The sequence below is a fragment of the Pteropus medius genome, unplaced genomic scaffold (assembly GCF_902729225.1).
Source record: "Pteropus medius unplaced genomic scaffold, Ma_sr-lr_union100, whole genome shotgun sequence".
Lineage (NCBI taxonomy): Eukaryota > Metazoa > Chordata > Mammalia > Chiroptera > Pteropodidae > Pteropus > Pteropus medius.
Window position 1 is genome coordinate 6,939,247 of NW_024342473.1, and position 18,354 is coordinate 6,957,600.

At 39.8% G+C, this 18,354-nt stretch overlaps 1 long non-coding RNA gene across 2 annotated transcripts in view; it reads left to right on the top strand.

Annotated features, from left to right (window-relative positions):
• The first annotated feature begins 13,897 nt into the window (after nucleotides 1–13,897).
• The window catches only part of LOC120604413 (uncharacterized), a 128,854-nt gene continuing 124,397 nt past the window's right edge, over nucleotides 13,898–18,354 (top strand). For both annotated transcript variants that reach the window (XR_005653330.1, XR_005653329.1), the window contains exon 1: nucleotides 13,898–14,665. This is a non-coding gene — a long non-coding RNA (uncharacterized LOC120604413). The remainder of the gene's footprint in view (nucleotides 14,666–18,354) is intronic.

The window sequence follows — 18,354 nt, forward strand, 5'->3', positions numbered from 1 at the left end:
TTCTGTGTGTCTTTTACTGGTGGCTAATACTGAAAAGTGATGCAGTTATAACTGTATTTGGTTCTTGATTGGCTGCCTTCTTTTCTTAATTAGAAAGTTGGAAAGGGTTGGGGTGGAGGTGGGAGCCCACAAAACAGATGATGTCCCTGCATGCTTCCGTTAATTTCTAAGCGTATAGGCAAAAATTTAGCTCTAGCATACACAACTCTCTAAATTTACTAACAAAATCCCTGTGTAAATCTTAAAAGGTGGTTTATATTTATAACTGCTTCCTAATGTCTTTCCTCCTTTAGTCCTCTCTTTAGACATGCTAACCATAGGGTTTAGAAAAACTGGGGTTGTTTAGAGAATGTTAGAGAATATTGGATTAAGGCCAGGATGTGTTAAACTTCTAAATGTAAATATCTACTAACATCCCATGGTGAGTGGGAGTGCAGCTAGCATTTATATTTACCATTGGTTTCCATAAATTCACATTAACTGGGCTGCAAAGTTAATCTGGATACGAAACTTGAATGGAGCTCCTTTACTATGTACAGTCTGTGAGTGGATGTGAATGGTGATGACAGCTGCTAGAATAACAAAATTGAAGAGAGGAAAAAGGATAGCACAGCTCTCATCCTGAGCTCAATTGTTGCTAATTGGAGGACCAGTCTCAATATCCAGGCAGCTTGCTCTGGGCTCAAATGGCAGACAGATGCTCTAAAGCCCTTGGGTTCAGGTATCTTATAATTGTGCATCCAGCCAAGGACAAATTTGATTTGTAGCCCACATTTTGACCCCTCTATAGTGCAAAGTACTGGGAGTTGTTCCCACTTTGCCCCTTTCTTTCAGATTGTTTCCATCACAGTCCCCCACTCCCAACTGCTTGTTGATTTCCAGAACTACGTCCATGTTTTACTAAGAGTCCTCGGGAGATTGAATTCCAGAAAAAATGATGGAGAAGAAATGAGACTGGAGGAGAAGGGAGGACAGACTCATTGTAAAGGTCACTGTGAAGCTGACCCGTAGGCATTTTGGGGCAGAAAATGAAGAACACTCACTTGAGAGGTGCATAGCTCTGGGAAGACCACATCTGCCTCTCCCGTGCAGATTTTTATATGGGTTAAGTTAAAAAGAACAGTGAAGGCAAGTTGGAAGGGAAAGAGGGTCACGAGAGGAAGACAAGACTTGCACTCTGTGTATAAGGAGGTTTTATTTGGCAACAGTTGAGAAGATTTAAAAACTAATTGTGTATATGAGCCTCAAAACTTTTCAGTTACCAGATGTCAGTTACCTCTCAGAAAATTAGCAGACTCCTGTAAATGCCTGGGCATTTGTCATAAAAATAATAACTCGTATTGATGGTTAGGCTTACGGGGTGGGACCCTGAGTAGTTGTCTATCTCAGAGAGGAGACCAAAAACAAAACAAAACAAAAAAATGCCATGTCTAGGACGAGTAAGTGACTTGCCCAAATTAAACAGAATCATTGATCTGCACAAACCAATCAGAAAAAAAGCATCCCTCTGCGGGGAGCATCAGAAAAAGGCCCCTCTTCTTTGGTGGATACAGGGTTTGGTTTCACTCCCACTTTTCCTCTTGGTGAGATACCTCTGTGTACAACTATAGGCAGAGCCCCGGAGAAAAATCACTCTTTTCTTATCTTCTCATGGGAGTTGGGATAGTTGCAACTTTAAAAAATTTAACTTTGCCCCTTCTCTGAGATTCTCTGAGATTCACTGTGGGAAAGCAGGTCTATCACAATCCTTGCTGATTTCAGGTAGTAATGATATCCCTTTATTATTTTGTGTCATTTCAGGAGTTTCAAACATATGCTTTGACCTTCCTCAGTGTGAATCCATGCTCTTCATTAAAAAATATAAGATTAATATTAAATTTTCAAAAGTAAAATGAAGAGATGCTTTAAAATCATATAAAAGAATTTTAGGTTCTTTTGTGTAATCAGAAAACCCATCGCATTTTGTATTTATAAACAAAATATTTGATTGTAGGCAATTTCATTAGGAAGTTGAACTAACTTGTGGGCCAGTGTTTCTTTTGGGGTAATAAAAGTTCTAAAAAATTTTAAGTCGATAAACTCATTTATTAATTTTTTTTTAAAAAAATACAAGATTCTAGAGGGCTGGCATTTTGGAAGCCTGCTATGAGCTTCAATACGCACTCCTCTAGCTTTATTGCGATATAATTGATACAAAACATTATGCAAGTTTATTAACATATCAAAACTGTTGATTTGATATGTTAATAAATTGCAACATGATCATTGCCATAGTATTAGCAACCACCTCCATCCTATCACATAATTATTGTGCCTTTTTTTGTGGTGAGAATACTAAAATCTACTCTCTTTGCAATATTCAAGTCCATTATTTTAATTTTAGGTTTTCTCGTTAGGTTTTGATCTTAGGGATTTTTCTCCCCCAAAATTTAACATTACTTTTCTCTTTTAATTTTAAGAAAATAAGAAATATACATATAAAAAATTTATTTTATTTCTATGAGGCATCTTTGAGATTAATTCCCCTTAATAGTTAATGACACTTTTTTCTACCTTTCTCTTTGAAGATATGTATTACTACTACTAATGATTTATAGTCAGTTATCTCTAGATTTTTTTTCTTTTAAATTTTTATTAATAATTTAGGGTTAAAAATCTTTCTCTGCATATAGATTTTTAACTCTGGATCTTACTGCTTGTTTCTATAATTACAGTCTCGAAAATAACTTCTCTCATTTTCTTGATGTAATTTAGCTGCAAATGTTGGTCATTGATTTTGTTCCTGTTTGTTTTTGGAAAGCTTATTTCTTTGTGAATTAAAAATGATGAGTAATTTTTCCATTGGAATATAGTTTGTTTTCTGGCTATTCTGGTCACTAAAATATTGGTAAGTAGCATTTAAAAATAGTAAGCTCTCAGTTTCTAGACTCCAAATATTAATAAGATTATTTTAGTAATATAAAGTAAGATTATTTTAATATTTTAAAAAATGATCCTGAAATACTGTATATTTCAAAATGCTTTGAGAAATGTATTATAAGAGAATCATATTCAAGATAAGTTCAGGATTATGTATTATTATTTTCTAGTATGATATATAAACTATCAATAAAATATCTCAACCTAGATTTCATATGTCTTTTGTGGACTCAATCTCTTTAGCTTTGTTTTCACACTTTCTATACAGTAACACTCAGTTTGCCAGAATATTAGATTAGCCAGACTATCCCATTTCTAACCCCAGAACAGAAACAGCAACAAAATCCCCCAAGTTTAGTAATAAATCTGTTCTCTTCTATTCAGAGCGCAACAACGTAATGAAATATTGATAACATTTGATCACTTAGTTGGATAATTTTCTAAAAGTTGTACTCCTCCCATCACAGATTTAGATTCTGCCTGATTTAACCTCAAAACTGATTCTCAACATTTGTATTAACAGTCCAATGTAATTGACTGACCTGATGGGACCTTTAGGGACAAACGTTGTGTGTCTACTTCCCGGTAACGTAAACAAAGCTCCATGTGTTCTCTGTGAAAGCCACCCTGAATTATATGTTGATAGTGTTTGTTTGCCCAACCTGATTGGGAGCCTGGGGTGTGTCCCAAGGTTGTTATACTCTATTTTTCCCCCATGATTCATCTAGCCTAAGGCTTTGCATGTGATGAGCACTCAAAATGTTTATGAATCAGAAATAAATAAACATATTTAGAATAGGCTTTGGAAACACTTCTCTTACAGATGCTGCATCGGTCTCCATTGGGCTAGCCAACAAGACATTCCAGAGCTCTGCTCTGCACATAGCCCTGTATTCAACAGACCTGAAGAGGAATAGAGCAAGAACAGGAGTCCAGAGTTTGCTTAGGGCCAGAAACTGAAGTGTATGGACCCTCCAGAGAGTAATGCACCAAGGAATGGGAGAAGGGGGAAAGGCGTTGTGGTAGAGAGCCTTGGTTTTTAGTTAGGACTTGGTGCTTCCAGGTGCTGTTCTCACCTATCTTGGGGCTTCCTTTTTACATCTGTCAAATATGAGTATATAATGTGGGCTAGTGAATAGGGTTAAGAAGCCAGTACTCTTCAAATGTCCATATGTACATGAATCTGCTGAGCATCTTGTTAAAACGCAGATTATGATTCAGCAAGTCTGGGGTAAGGTCTGAGATGTTTTGTCTCTGGCTAGTTCCCAGATGATGCCCATGCTGCTGATCTGTGGACCACCCACTGAGCAGAGAGGCAGGGACCTGCCTAGTTCATCTCTGTATGTCTCATCCTGTGAAGGGGAATATACCAGGTCCTCAATAAACACCTGCTGGGGGCGGAGGGGGGTGGTAGAGAAAACAAAAAAGAAAACCAACAATTCTACATTTCATATCTAAGCTATACAGCTTTCGATTCAGATCCAGGCCCTTGGAGGAGAAAAGAAGGACTTTGAATTCCAAACACTTTGCTTTTAATATCAAAATCCTGATGGACTGAGACCACAGAGCATCTACCACGAGCCACAGAGTTTGATGGCTAGTTTCCAGCTTGAAAGGAAATATAGGTTTATCTAATAGCAAGGAAGGAAGGATTGGAGGCACAATGAGAAGTGAGTTCCTAGTGAGTGCCTAAGAAGGGGTTTCTGGGGTCAGGCCCCAGAGGGAGTCCCGGAGCAGAGAAGATAATTGCTTCATCTCTTGGGGTTTAATACGAGAAGAGTGGACCCATGCCAGAGCAACACCTGAGGAGGGGATCAGTAGAGGTGAGTACCACCTCACACAGAGTCCTAAGTCCCTTAGAGAACTTGAATTAGCAAGTTGAAGAGTTTCGGAAGGTGGGCTTGTGATGTAACTCGGGTACTAAGTTATCAGGAAATAAACTATAGTTATTTTGTATCTCTTAGGTGAATTAGTAAATTTTGAACTTGCTCCAGATGTCTGATATTAGGCTCTACCTGAAGTGGGAAAAAAGTAGAGAAGCAAACAGAGGGTTGAAGTAAACAACCCTCTGTTTGAAGAGCCATGGAAAGTGCCAGACATTGTTGCATGTAGATAGGAGCGATTTCCCAGGTGCCTGTGCTTGGCTGATCTAATGAACTGGGTGTAGTTGATTCTGAACTGAAGCTATTGGGAGTAGGATGAAACATTCCCAAGAACTCCAATAGGTCTTTGGTGACTCAGGCAAGGAAAAACCCCATACAAGTTGTGGTGTTTTGCTCACTCAGTGAGGACCAGGACTGACACTCTCAAAGATGGGGTTCAGACAGATCCTATTTAGGACAAAAAACTAGAGGAAGACACAGCAGGAAACCTACCTTAAAGAAATCATGTTGAAGGGAGAGTACACAGTAATTTGTTGGCTTTTTTTTTTACTACCAACCACTTGAAGCCCACATACCAAGGTTAGAATCTATCTGCTATACAATCCTTCCCACCCCACTCCCAACAGGATCCCATGTTCCATCATCCTCTGACCCATGAGATGAATGGGGAGTAAGAGAACACAATTCAAGCCGCCGGACTCTCGCAGGCATGCGTCCAGTTGCAACATCTGGTGGCTTGGGAGGGGCGTTGGCCTGAAGCTTGGAAAACTGTTGTGACATATCTGTCCTCACGAGAGGCAGCCTTCTGCCACAGCTTCCTCTTGGAGCTCCTGCACCACCCAAGCGGACAACTGTGAAAACGGGTGGGATAATGAATCAAGTAGTGGCAGTACCCCAGGGCCCTGAGCCTTTAAAAGGAGTGGACTAAGAAATAATGCGCTGCAAGATCCCAGGCCCATTGTGGTTCTAATACTTTGTCTCCTTGCTAATTTCCTCAAGCTTTGATCTCAGATTTGTCTGACCACTCTGGAACTCCATGCTTCTACTTGCATGGGGTCTCAAACTTAGTTTTTAACAGTTCAGATTCCCAGGCCTTACCTCAAACCTGGTGACCAATGTCCAGGTTTCCTTTCTTTCTTTCCTCGTCTCCTTTCTTTCCTTCCTTCTTTCTTCCTTCCCGCCCTCCCTCGTTCCCTCCCCTGCTCTTTTCTTCCTTCCTCCCTCCTTTCTTTTCTTCTTTCTTTTTGCCTTTGTTTTTCTTTTCCCTCCTCTTTCTCCATCTTCCGTCCTTCAAAAAATAAGCTTCTCAGGGTTTTCTGCAGGCCACTTAGGAAGAGTTGTGCAGCAGCAGTGTTTGTAAACTCTCTCTGAGGTTCCTGCTGTGCTCCCCTGGCTATACCCCGACTTCTCTTTAGCCTCATGGCTTTGCTGTCTTGTCCAAGTGTGTCGAGCAACTACCCTTTCCCCTGGTCTTTGCCTTTGTTAGTTCTGTCTCAGTTGAGGCCTTTGCAACAGAATCAAACTACGGAGGGGAGAGCTAAAGACGGCACTTGGAAGAAAGCCGAGATTGGGATCGTGGCACATGGCATATCAGAGCAGTGATGAGGAGGAGAATCAAATGATTGGTGTTTCTGAAGAGAGGAGAGCAATTTAGGGAGGGAGGTAAGCATCGATGCCGATAACTGCAGACACGTCAAAGAGAACGTGTACCATATGAGGAAGAGCAATTTATCACAGTACCAGTATGTGGTGGAAGAAGAAGCCAGGTTAAGAGGGGTAAAGGAAAGTGTGAGAAGGCCCCATTTAAAGGGAAAAGAAATTGCTTTCTAGTATGACCACTATAGGCAAGTTACCGCCATTTTCTAAGTTTCAGTGTCCTCATCTGTAAAATGAAGATGAGAATAGATATGAAGTTTAACTTTTTGCCTCCATCGTAGCTAAATGTATAAGACAGGGCTTGGCACAAAGTAAAATCTCAAAAACTATTTCTTCTTCCTCTTCCTCCCCCTCCTGTTTTTCTCTTTTAAAATTTCTCTTTTAAATGTTACAGACTCCAGACTTTGCACATAAATGTGGTATTATTATTATTATTATTATTATTTAGTTGTCAGAGACATTGACTTCAAATTAAAATTATAACTTTCTCTGGATCCACACTTCTCCCTTAAATTTCACAGATAGAAATGCCTTCTTTTGCCGTGCAGCCTAATTTTTTTGAATATTAGCATCTAGGCAAGCTACAAAGATCTGTAATCATGCTATGTCCGGCCAAGCAAAGTTACTGTACTGGGCTTAGTCTTCTGTTGAAAGATATCTGTAAATTCACGTTTCTTACAAGGAAGAGCCTTCTTCACTGCTTTAGGTCCTCTTTGCTTCTTTACTCAATCAGGATTTTAAAAAATATACCTTAGGCATCTCGTTTGTCTGTGTTGCAACTTATTTTAATATATGTGGGCTTTCCTCATATATTGGAATCTCTACTAGGAATGAAAAGAATGGAGAAAAAAAAATATTGCCTCTCCAAGTAGAAGCTATTATTATGATTTACGATTATAGAGAGGTAGGTAGAAACAACACCAATTTGTTTTTAGTGGTCTTCACACACAAGTTGGTAACTGGGAACTGGTTAGGGGGAAAAAGGGAGCATTGCTCAAGGTAGTAAACTATTTTCCCGAGTTGGCTTTGGTATTATCAGAAGCTCCTTCAGGACAGAGGTGATGGTTTCCACTTCTCTTTCATCCATAGCACTAGGCCTATAGATCTGCTAAGTTTATCGGCTTCTTTTTTTATGCTTAATAATGAATATTCAATCCTTAAAATGTGGTGTTAGCATGCCTTTAATGTAAGGGTAGAAATCACCACCCCTGAAAAAGTCTTGACATTACTCAAATTTTCTGGGACCCTGTTTTGGTTCCCAAGGCATCTGAGTTCTTAACGTACCTTTAAACACACTGCTTATTGCTTCCAGATACTGAGTCCATCCTGTCTTTATTGGGAATGCTGCACTACGCCACTCAATTACAAACAGTGGTAAAGGAATGCTCTATTGGTGGCCTATTGTTCTAGCCTGGCAGACCCTGGAAGACATTTGTAACATGTTTTTTAAGTTTTAGATTTTAAAGCGAATATTTACAGGGTCAGCTGTTTAATGTTTTTTCACTAATTAGACTAATCCCTTACAGTTCGCTTCTCTTTTGTGTTTTCTGTTTACTGTGATCCATATAATACACAAAAATACATGAAGTCTTTACTACAGTAAAAAATGTAATAAGTAATTAAGTGACTTCATTATCGAGTTTTTCTTGTCCAGGGTCATTTTAGCAGCATCTTCCTCCAATCCCTTCTTCCTTTTGTTTTGAAGACTCCCCAGGCCTGTGTCTTCGGGGGACCTGTAATTAATAGGCCTTTGTTCCTAGTGGGCCCTCTGTTCTCCTGGCCCACCTCCCTGAGTGATGTATTGGAACAACCAGTGAGTCCAGGGTTTTATCCTCCCACTCCCTTAGGGGCCTTGTGGTCTCTGCTGGGTTTTGGGCCTTGGATTTCCAGAGATCTCAGCTGGGGAACACTGGGTGGCCTGGCCTGCCTTCTTTGCTTTAAGTGCAATAGAGCCTTGAGCAAAGTGCATTTCTGGAGGAGGGGAAAACACTGCCCACCAGCTGGGCTCTGTAGTGAAGTTCCACCCTGGGTTGCAGGATTCCTGGAAAGATGATGTCCAGAACCAGTGCCATGCTATTTGTAGGACTAACTAGGTACTGATGTGTTACCGACATCTGGTTTTCCCTGGAGATGTTTACATGCAACTGTTCTATGAAATTAGTCCTCCATGCAAACTCATCTTACTGAGAAAATGTGTGCAGATGATTTAACTTAATGACTTAGTTGAATTGAATGGCTTCCAGTAGCATAGTAATGTGTTTTGAGAAGTTTTGAAAGAGAGAGAGGAAAAGCTGGTTTCCCATCTCCTTCAAATAATTTTCCATTCCTCAGGGGGAGAAAGGAAAGTCTGAGAATCCAGCAGAATTAATGCAGGTTACCCATTACTTCATTTTATAATGTTTGGCAAGGAAAATATGTAAGTCAGTTAAATCTGTTTATTTGGCTCTTCCAGGCATTCCATGTGGATGGGGCCTGGGTTGAAGGGGACAGTGAAATGGACTTCTGCTGAGATGCCTTCCTGGAGAGAAGCAGGCCTGTTTTTATAAGCAAAGCCAGCAACACCTGGATTCTTATGGGTTCATTAGGGACCCAGGGGTTTACTTGAGCATTTGTATGCAGCCACCCTGCCTGCAGATGAAGAACCTGAGACCCCATCTCTGACCACTCAGGCTGTTATGGAAAAGCTTTGTTTGGGGCCACCTGGGATCAGTCCCTGTTCTATTTGCCAGAAGGTGACTTTGGGCAAATCACGAAATCTCTTTGTATCTCCTAAGAAGAATTCTCTACTTTAGAGGACTGTGTAACAATCACATGACATAATAGATGAGAATGGGCCTTATAATCTGCGAACCAATATAACAGTGTATTCTAAAAAATCATTCTTGACGCTGACAAAAAGAAAGCATGTTTTCAGCTAGAACATGGTAGAGGAGAGAGTAGAGGGTATGTGGAGTATCAGGACTCTTGGAATGACAATATTGACTTCCCAGACCTGTTCCAAAAGTGCATGACTAGTGCTTTCAGGGCGCCTTATAGGAAGGAGCCAAGTGCAGTACTCAGTAGGGGCCATGGGCTATGTTTGTTCCATAGCGGAACCAACCTCAGTGTGTCTTAGCAGAAGAAGATAAAGGAGCAGAACTCCACCTGGCAGATGAGAATGACAACGTTAATGTCCCTGACAACTGAATACTCACTCTGGTCAGACCCTACTGGGTGCTACTTGTATCATGTTGTTTCTTCTCCACAGCAATTGACTCTACTTCAATTATTTACATTTTACAGAGGAGAATTCTTGAAGAGGTTAAAGAACTTGTCCGAATTTATACAGCTAGAAGGTAGCAGAAGGGGGATTCAAACTCAGGTCTGACTCACTTTCAAAACCGCACACTTAACCACTGTTAAAGGGAAAGAAATATAGCAATGTGTTGTTTTTTTTTTTTCCCAGCCTGAAGATCCCAGTATAGAAAGGTTCTTTTCCTCTATAAACTTTATCAGGATTAACCCCGGAATTCTTTAGGATCACCTAGAAAAATAAAAATAGAAAGGGAGGAGGAGATTATGCCATGTGGCTGCAATTATTTTTGCTTATGATCAACTCGAAGCAGGAGCACCTCTGACAATGGTTAGTCCTCAAGAAAACCTCTGGACTTTCCCTTTTGAGACCTTAGGACAGATGCTAAAGTGCAAGACTCTGCCCTCTGTGAGGGCAGACACTATGTTTTTGCTTTCTAAGGATTCCCTTTAGTAGTTAGCTAAGTGCTTTGTACATCACTGAAAAAGAAATAGCTGGTGACCAGTAGAATCAATAGAGATAAAAACAAAACCAAAAATCTTCCCCCACAATATTGTACATTTATCACTTAAAACAAACAAACAAACAAAAAAATACCCAGTTCTACAGTTTGTGGCTCTTCGAATTTCTATAGCTGAGTTCTGAAAGCAACACCCTGAATTGGGTCTGCTGAGCAGGTGAGGCCCCACCTGGCCTCCTGCTCTGTTAGTGCAGAAGTTTCACTGCTATCTACCTGCCCCTTTGAAATGACTGTTGGATTCATTACATATCAGGATGGGGCAGATGTGACCAGAGGGCAAATGAGCTATTTGGCTTTTCATTCAAGATTCCTGGTCTTCCATGATTTTGTCTTGTTCTTCTCTAGTTGTGTTTACAAATAAAATAAACAAACATGAGTGCCTCAACAGAACACTTATCTGACAGGTGATGCTGATTTATACACGCCTAATAGTTTCGTTGTGCTAAGACTCTCTTCATTTTACTTTTCATTCTTTGATCAATTCCAAATACACTTGGATCATTGTGAAGGTATCCCAAAGGAGTTTTGCTGGAAAGAAGTTCCACTGGAAAGAAAAGGCATATTAACGTCAGGAGTCAAAGGGCTCTTTATCTGGTACAGAGGCAAAATCATTATCATTGGGAAAATGAGCCTGGGATTGAGACTGGTGCTTGGCCACCGGTGTGTGAGAAAGATCTGGGCGAGATGTTGACAAAGCTCCTGAAGCCAGAGAGCTGATGCACAAAGCACTTCAGAAAACACATAACCTACAAAAACCAACCAAATCATCGATCTTGCTTCTCTGTATAAGGATTGTTATTCAAGTACTTTATCCTAGTCCTTGTATTTAGAAAAGACTGTCTCAGCTTTCATCTTATACTCCTGTCATTTGTGAGGAGTATTATACACACTTCCTCGTGTAGACTGTCCTTTCCAGGTAGTTTTGCTGGTGATGTACAGAGTGGTACAGTGGAAGGATCCTCATCCTAAAGATCATCCATCTTGGCTTCTCCACTTAGCGGCTATTTGACCTTGCCACTTAACCTTTTTGGGGTTCAGTTTTCTGCTTTGCCTGCTTCACAGAAGGGCTGCAGGCATAAATTCAGTAGTGTCTGTGAAAAGACTCTAAACACTATAAAGCACTATGCAAATTTAAGTCCCTTTAAGTATTTTCATTTTTTTATAATTTTAGAAAAGGCATATCATTGTTAGTGAGTGAAAGATGAAATTGAGGGAAAAAAATCGAATTTTGTTCAGATAATATTTATGGTAAAATTATATAAATCGGAGCTCCTTTCTCTTGTATGAACCATTTTTGATTATATAGGATTCATTTGTGTGACAAAATAGAAATATATTGAACTGATGTATCAATTTACAGTTTAAAAAGTTAGAAACTGATTTATTTTGTAACCACACTATAGCGTCTATTATTGACATACTTTTTAATCCATGGTTAAGGTGATTAAAGAGCTGAATTGCAGTTACTTTGCACCATATAGGTGACATTTATACAATTATTCTACCTATTTAGAAACCCCAAATTATGATGGTTAAATTACAAGAATTAATATTAGTTAGTCGGTCTCATATGACTTATTCTACTTATTCAGATTACGTCTTCATTAGGTATAGAGAACAGGTTTTTATTTTTTTCTAATCCAAATACCTTATATTACATAGTGCTTTGTAGTTTTCAAAGCCTTTTACAGACACTACTTAATTTGAGGCTGTCATAATATAAACTTTCTGTGTTTTTCTGTCGAAGTAGGGAGGTTAGACATTGGTGACTCCAGTTGACCCTGGAAACCCAATGCTACATTTACCCTAAGGACATTGTGAAGTCAGATTCTCTTTGTTACATGCTCTCACAGCTTTGCCTCCCTTTCCTTGTGGCCCTTGCTTTTTGTACATCGATTTCTGTGATGACTTGGTAAATGTCTTTCTCTCCCAGGAGACATTAAGTTCCACAGGGTAGGACCAGTGTGTTTGCTGTCCTCTATGTCCCCACTTCCTCACACAGTGCCTGACTCTTAGCAGGGGCTCAGTGGAGAGTTGATGAATGAGCAAATAATCCAGGACAGTGCTTGTCACACTGCACAGGGTCTCCTTTTTTTGAGGCTCTCAGGGAGTTTCCTTTGCTCTTCCTATTGCAAACAACATTGCTTCTCTGAAACAGTTGGTTTGCTCTTAGCTCATGGAGATGCTCAGCTGTGTACCTGTTCATCTTCTCCTGTTCTTGTTGGCAGCTAGAAAGCTTTGAAGTAAATTGTGGTCACTATTTAGTAGATGTGTAGGCTTTCACGGCACGTACTTTGTGCACTGGCCACCTTCTTGCTGACCATTTATGCCTCTGTTCCTTACTTTCCCTTCTCCTTATTTTCCTTTGCCACCTTTTTTGTTTATTATATTGCATATTTTATGTGACCTTAGCAATTATCTTAAGTATATTTGGCAGTAAGGCAGGTTATAAAACATAGTACTCATATGAATGACCCTTAATGCACTGGAAGCAATAGATAAAAGGTTAGAATTTCAGGAATGGGATTCTTTCATATGACAGTAATTTATTTCAATTTTTTAAAAAAAATTTCATGGTGAAACTGATAAAAATTGATGTTCACGCTGAGATTCTTGGGTTCTAACAATGTTAAGATCTTATAACTGCATAGAAATGCGGACTTATGCTGTCTATTTAATGCTTAGAAGGTGTGCGAGAAATAAGAAAGTCATCTAAATAGTGCTTGGCCAGAAGCCTTGGAGAGATGGATAAGGTAGGTTATTCTCTGGTCCACCACACTCAGTTTTGCTTTGTTGTCCCCAGGCTTCAGGGATGTCAATGAATGGAGAACTTATTTCCCACGCCTAAAGCTAGGTCCAGCCTAGAGCTTCTTGGCTTCAGAAATGCTGTCTGACCCATTCTGTCCCTGAATTAGACCTTAAAAATAGTTCCAGCCACAACTTTTACAGCACTCAAGCAACCAGATTTGTAGCGCCAGCCTTCTCTCTGTGCTTTTGACACTTTTGGTGACCTCCGGTGTGGGGGGAGGGGAGCTTTTGTTTACACATGAAGCACCACTTTCAGTTATACTCATGATTATGTGACTTTCGGTATTTGCTATGTCCTCATTCTTGGCCAACACAAATATGTTATCACATTCGACCTTCCTTCACATAAGAATGACTTTGGAAGGCCACAAGATTTTCTAATAAACAAATAATGAAGGAAATGAGAGCACCTGCAAAAGGAAGGAAAACCTCCAACTGCAGATTAGGAGATAAGACATAACAAAGCCATCCACGTTCCTGTTCAATGATGGTCTCTTCCAAGAATGCAGAAAGCTATGACCGCTTGTATGGAATGCCTGCCCTAAAATGCTTCTTCCAACAGAGGCAATCCCAGCTAGTCAGACCGGGCGTATTGTCTGATTCACTGCCATTAAATGAACCCACATGCATCCACCCCAGGGCCTCCCATGACCCCCACCCACGAGGCAAAGGAGGAGAACTTGAACTCTATGAGGGCAACAACACCATAATAACCAATCCATATTCCCGCACTTTCCTTTACTTACCAATACCCGCCCCCATCTCTGCTGCCCCAACCTACCCCAACTACTTAGAGGTCTCTTTATGAAGACAGGTCTTAGGAAAGAGGTTTCCCTCTTATTTTGACGAAAGAGAAATCTCTTAGCCTCTATTGCTTGTTTCAGCCCCTGAAAATAACCCAGTTAGGCTAGAGGATCTCCAAAGTCCTTGTACCTTTGATTTCTTACTTTTTTGGATAGCGTTACCTGTTTCCCTACTTCCAAATATGCTTAAACTCTCTCCAATGCTCTTTGAACCTTCTCTAGACTGTTTTTCTTTTTTTTACTCCTTGCAGCAATAGCAAGCTCTGGATTCAGACCACCTAGGTTCAAATCCTTATTTTGTGACTTGCTAACCATGAGGTCCTAAGCAACTTCCTTAAACTTCCTAAGCCTCAGTTTCCCGTCGGAGGGAAAAAAAAGGAACAACAGTAATCATTATTATGCCTATTTTCCAGGTTCGTTGCGAGGATTAAATGAGAAAAATCCATGTGTAGCGCTTCACGTTTTTCCCTTTCTTCTTCCTCTTCCCGGCTTCCTCTTCTTTTCTTCTCTCCCTCCTCCACTTTCCTAGTCTTCTCTCCCACTCTGCCTACCACCTTCCTCTCCCTCGCCTTTTCGCCCTCCTTCCTCTTCCTTGCATACTCCATTGAAAGGGGAATCTAAAAGGAACGAACAGCCAGATTATGAGTAGGAATAGTTGAGCTCCCGCTTCCACCGTCAATCCTTCTTCTCCAGTCACGACTGGGAGGCAAGCCCAGGACCCCGTGTCCACGGAACCAGCAAGTTACGAAAGAGGACGCCAGGGATGTGGAGACGCCTGCAGCAGGTGAGAAACGCTGGGTTTGCATGTCCTTTAAAAATAGATACAAGCCATTGAATCTCTTAAAAAGTCATTCTGAGATAAAGTAATGACCTCACCTTAGTTCTGGAAGTCTCTTAAAACAGCTGCGGGGTCTCATAGATTCCTTAGGTTCTTAGAGCAGTCTTCCTTTTGAAACACTGGCCAGCAGCACCATGACTGAGGGAAGGATGGGGAGATCACAGCAGGATATAGAAGAGAAGAAAGGAACGAAATGAAAGTTTGTATAGGTAGATGTCTGGCATATTTTGAAATTGGTTTGGTAAGGGGTTTTTACTTTAGTTTAAGGAAAGCATTTGTTTGTTTGTTTGTTTGTTTGTTTTAAGCCTGCCTAATATATCCCAAACCTCTACCTTTTAAGCAGTTGTGAAGGTGTAACTACATCTACAGAGGAGATGGGGAGCACATGACCAGGATTCCACATACAGTGACAGCAGTTGGATTTCACCTCAAGTGCCTCCCCGACTAATTTGTAGTGTTTGCCTAGAAAGCTGTGTTGAGAAAAATTCAAAGTCGGTACTACAATTTTTGTTTATCGATGACTGCTATGGGCAAGGCAAGAGTGATGGCTGTATATGGAATATGTGTTTGCCAGTTCTAGATTAAGGTACACAATGATGACATCTCAAACAGGAAGCAAAATAACCTAAGACTGCTACAACATACATTGTGACAGGCTGAAAGAGGGAGAGATGAGTATTCTTTCTTTGGAGTGAGGCTGGGGTGAAGTGGGGAAGGGAGAGTGGAGAAGACGGGGCTGCTGAAATGAATAGGGGAGGAAAAAGAAATTGTTGTACAGTAGGGGGATGTAAAATAGTCACGGGGATATAAATTACAGCATAGGGAATATAGTCAATGATATTGTAATAACTATGTATGGTGACGGGTGGGTACTAGACTTATCGGGGGGATCTCTTTGTAAGGTATATAAATGTCTAACCACTGTGCTGTGCACCTAAAACTAATATAATATTGAATATCAGCCATAATTGAAAAAAAAATTCAAGTTAACATTTTAAAAAAGAAAGGAAAAAAATACATGAACTTTAACTCTTTGTGAGATGAAGTCCTACGAAACAGCGTTTTAATGAAAGTCTCTCCTTATACCTGTTAATGTTTAACTTCTGCTAAGGTGGACTCCAGTAATTCAGCTGGACATATCTGCTGAGAGTAAATGATTTTCTAGGTTTCCCATATGCTGTTTCTGTCTTAAGCTATTGATACTTGCAAAGAAAAGGAAAAGAAGTTTAATATCAATGTATGGAAGAAGCCTAGCTTGTTTTTATTTCCTTTGATGAAAAGGTCTGCTTTTCATTTTTTAATGTTTTGTTTTGTTAAAAGTTCTACCTTTTAGATAAATTTGACTATAATAAGGGCTTTAATAGGTCTGTCTCTCTTGCTTTGAAGATTATTACTATTAGAGATTATTTATTTATTTATATTCAACTTATTGGAGCAACATGATTAATAAAATCATATAGGTTTCAAGCGTACTATTCAATAATACATCATATGTGTATTGCATTGTGTGCAAAGTTAAATTTCCTTCCATTACCATATATTTGACCCCCTCTACCCTTATCTATCTCCCCGCTCCCTCCTTCCCTCTGGGAACCACTAAACTATTGTCTGTGTCCATGAGTCTCTTGCTTGTTTGTCATGTTCATTTGTTTTTTTCAGTTTTATATCCCACATATGAGTCAAATCACGTGGTTCTCAATTTTTTCTGTCTGACTTATTTTGCTTAACATGATAATCTCAAAATTCACCCATGTTGTCACAAATGGCAGTATTTCATCTTTTCTTATGGCTGAGTAATAGTCCATTGTATATATGTACCACAGCTTCTTTATCTAATTACTTATCAAGAGACTCTTTATTTGTTTCTATGTCTCGGCCACTGTTCATAATGCTGCTATGAACATTGGGGTGCATATATCTTTATGAATAAGTGTTTTCAAATTTTGGGAGTAGATACCCAGAAGGGAGATTGCTGAATCGTATGGTAATTCTATTTCTAATTTTTTGAGGAACCTCCATAAAGAGATGATAATTTAAATCTAAATAATGAAGCAAAATCTGGCCCTATATCTTCAAGTGCTTAGGTTCTTTAGTATAACTTAACATGTGTTCTGAAATGTTTTCAGTTTCCAAAATTTTATATACAGCAGTCACCATTTTGAACTGCTAGGTTTGTAATTGTAGCATATTTGATGTAGATATGATTTTTTTTTCCAGGTGTCACAATTTTGTAGTTATAAATTTGTAGCTTTCTGAAGTAGCACAGTGAGGACACATGTAAGGAATTATGTATTAATAGATTTGTTCTTTTCTTTCTATAATAACTCTTACTTCCTATAAGAAACTGGACACTCATTCCTGTTGCTTTTACCTTCTAATATCCTTTTTGTGCTTAGTTCAGAGTTTCATACAGATCTCCCCTCTCTGTTCTTATTGAAACCCATCCTTGATTCTTCAATTTATTTGCCAAACTCTTGTCATAATAATCTTGTTACTCCTTCACTTAAAACTGTTCAGCAGTTTTCCAGCACCTATAGGATAAAGCCCATTCAAGATATTTATGCTTTGCCTACCTCTCCAGCTCCACCTTTGCCCTCTCTATAACCTACAATCTGTGACTCTGTCACATCAGACCCCTTATGGTAGTCTCTGCATTCCCTGAGTCTTACCTCCATATTTCTGTATGTATTGTTTTTCTTCTCTTCATCTTTCGGTCCACCAGGCAGATGCTTACCTTTTGAGATCCAGCCTAAGCATTATCTCTAATCTCCAAGCCATTCTTTCCCCTCTCTCCTTCTTTTTGCCTCTGTCGTATCCCAGGCAGGATCTCCAGGCTGTATGCTTTAGTACAACCAGATAGGTTGTTAAATAGCTAAATACTTCCACAGGACCCAGGGACCCCCAGCACCTCCTAGTGATCCAGCAATTAAAACGTTACTGCCTGCACCAGGGGGACTCCTGGACTTTGTTCCAACACTTTGACACTAGCCATTTATCAGTTAACATTTTCAATTTCCCCACTGATTACATTATTTCTCACACTTTACAGCATTGCCTATTGCATTTACTACCTCTTCTATCTCTCTAAATTCTAGTTTCTTTGAAGGCAAGGACAGTGTCTTTTCCAATTCAGAATCCCCAGCATCCAGCACAGAAACTGCAACAAAATAGATTCTTAATAAATATTGAATAAAAATGAGACTGTCTCCTCGGGCAAGGTTGAGGGTATTGTGGAAATGCTGTTAACTGATTTTTGGTTGGTTCTGAACCTTCCTGCAAAGATTCCTCTTATACCAGTGGTTCTTATCTGGGGTGTTTTGGCCAGGAGACATCTGACAATGTCTGGAGACAGATTTAGTTGTCAAGACGGTGGGGTGAGTGGTGGGCGGCGGGTGCTAATGATATCTGGTGCCTAAAGCCAAGGGATGCTGCTAAACATTCTACAATGCGCAAGGCAGTGCCCACGACAAAGAATTATCTAGTCCAAAATGTCAACAGTGCTGAGGTTGAAACCCTGCCTTACAGCCTTGGCAAAATTTCCTTTCCTGTATTCCTTGATATTGAGGTCTCATCTTCTTCTTGATTAATGCCTTTTTATCCTAACATTTTTCCCCTCTCTATTGTATGGTTCTAGT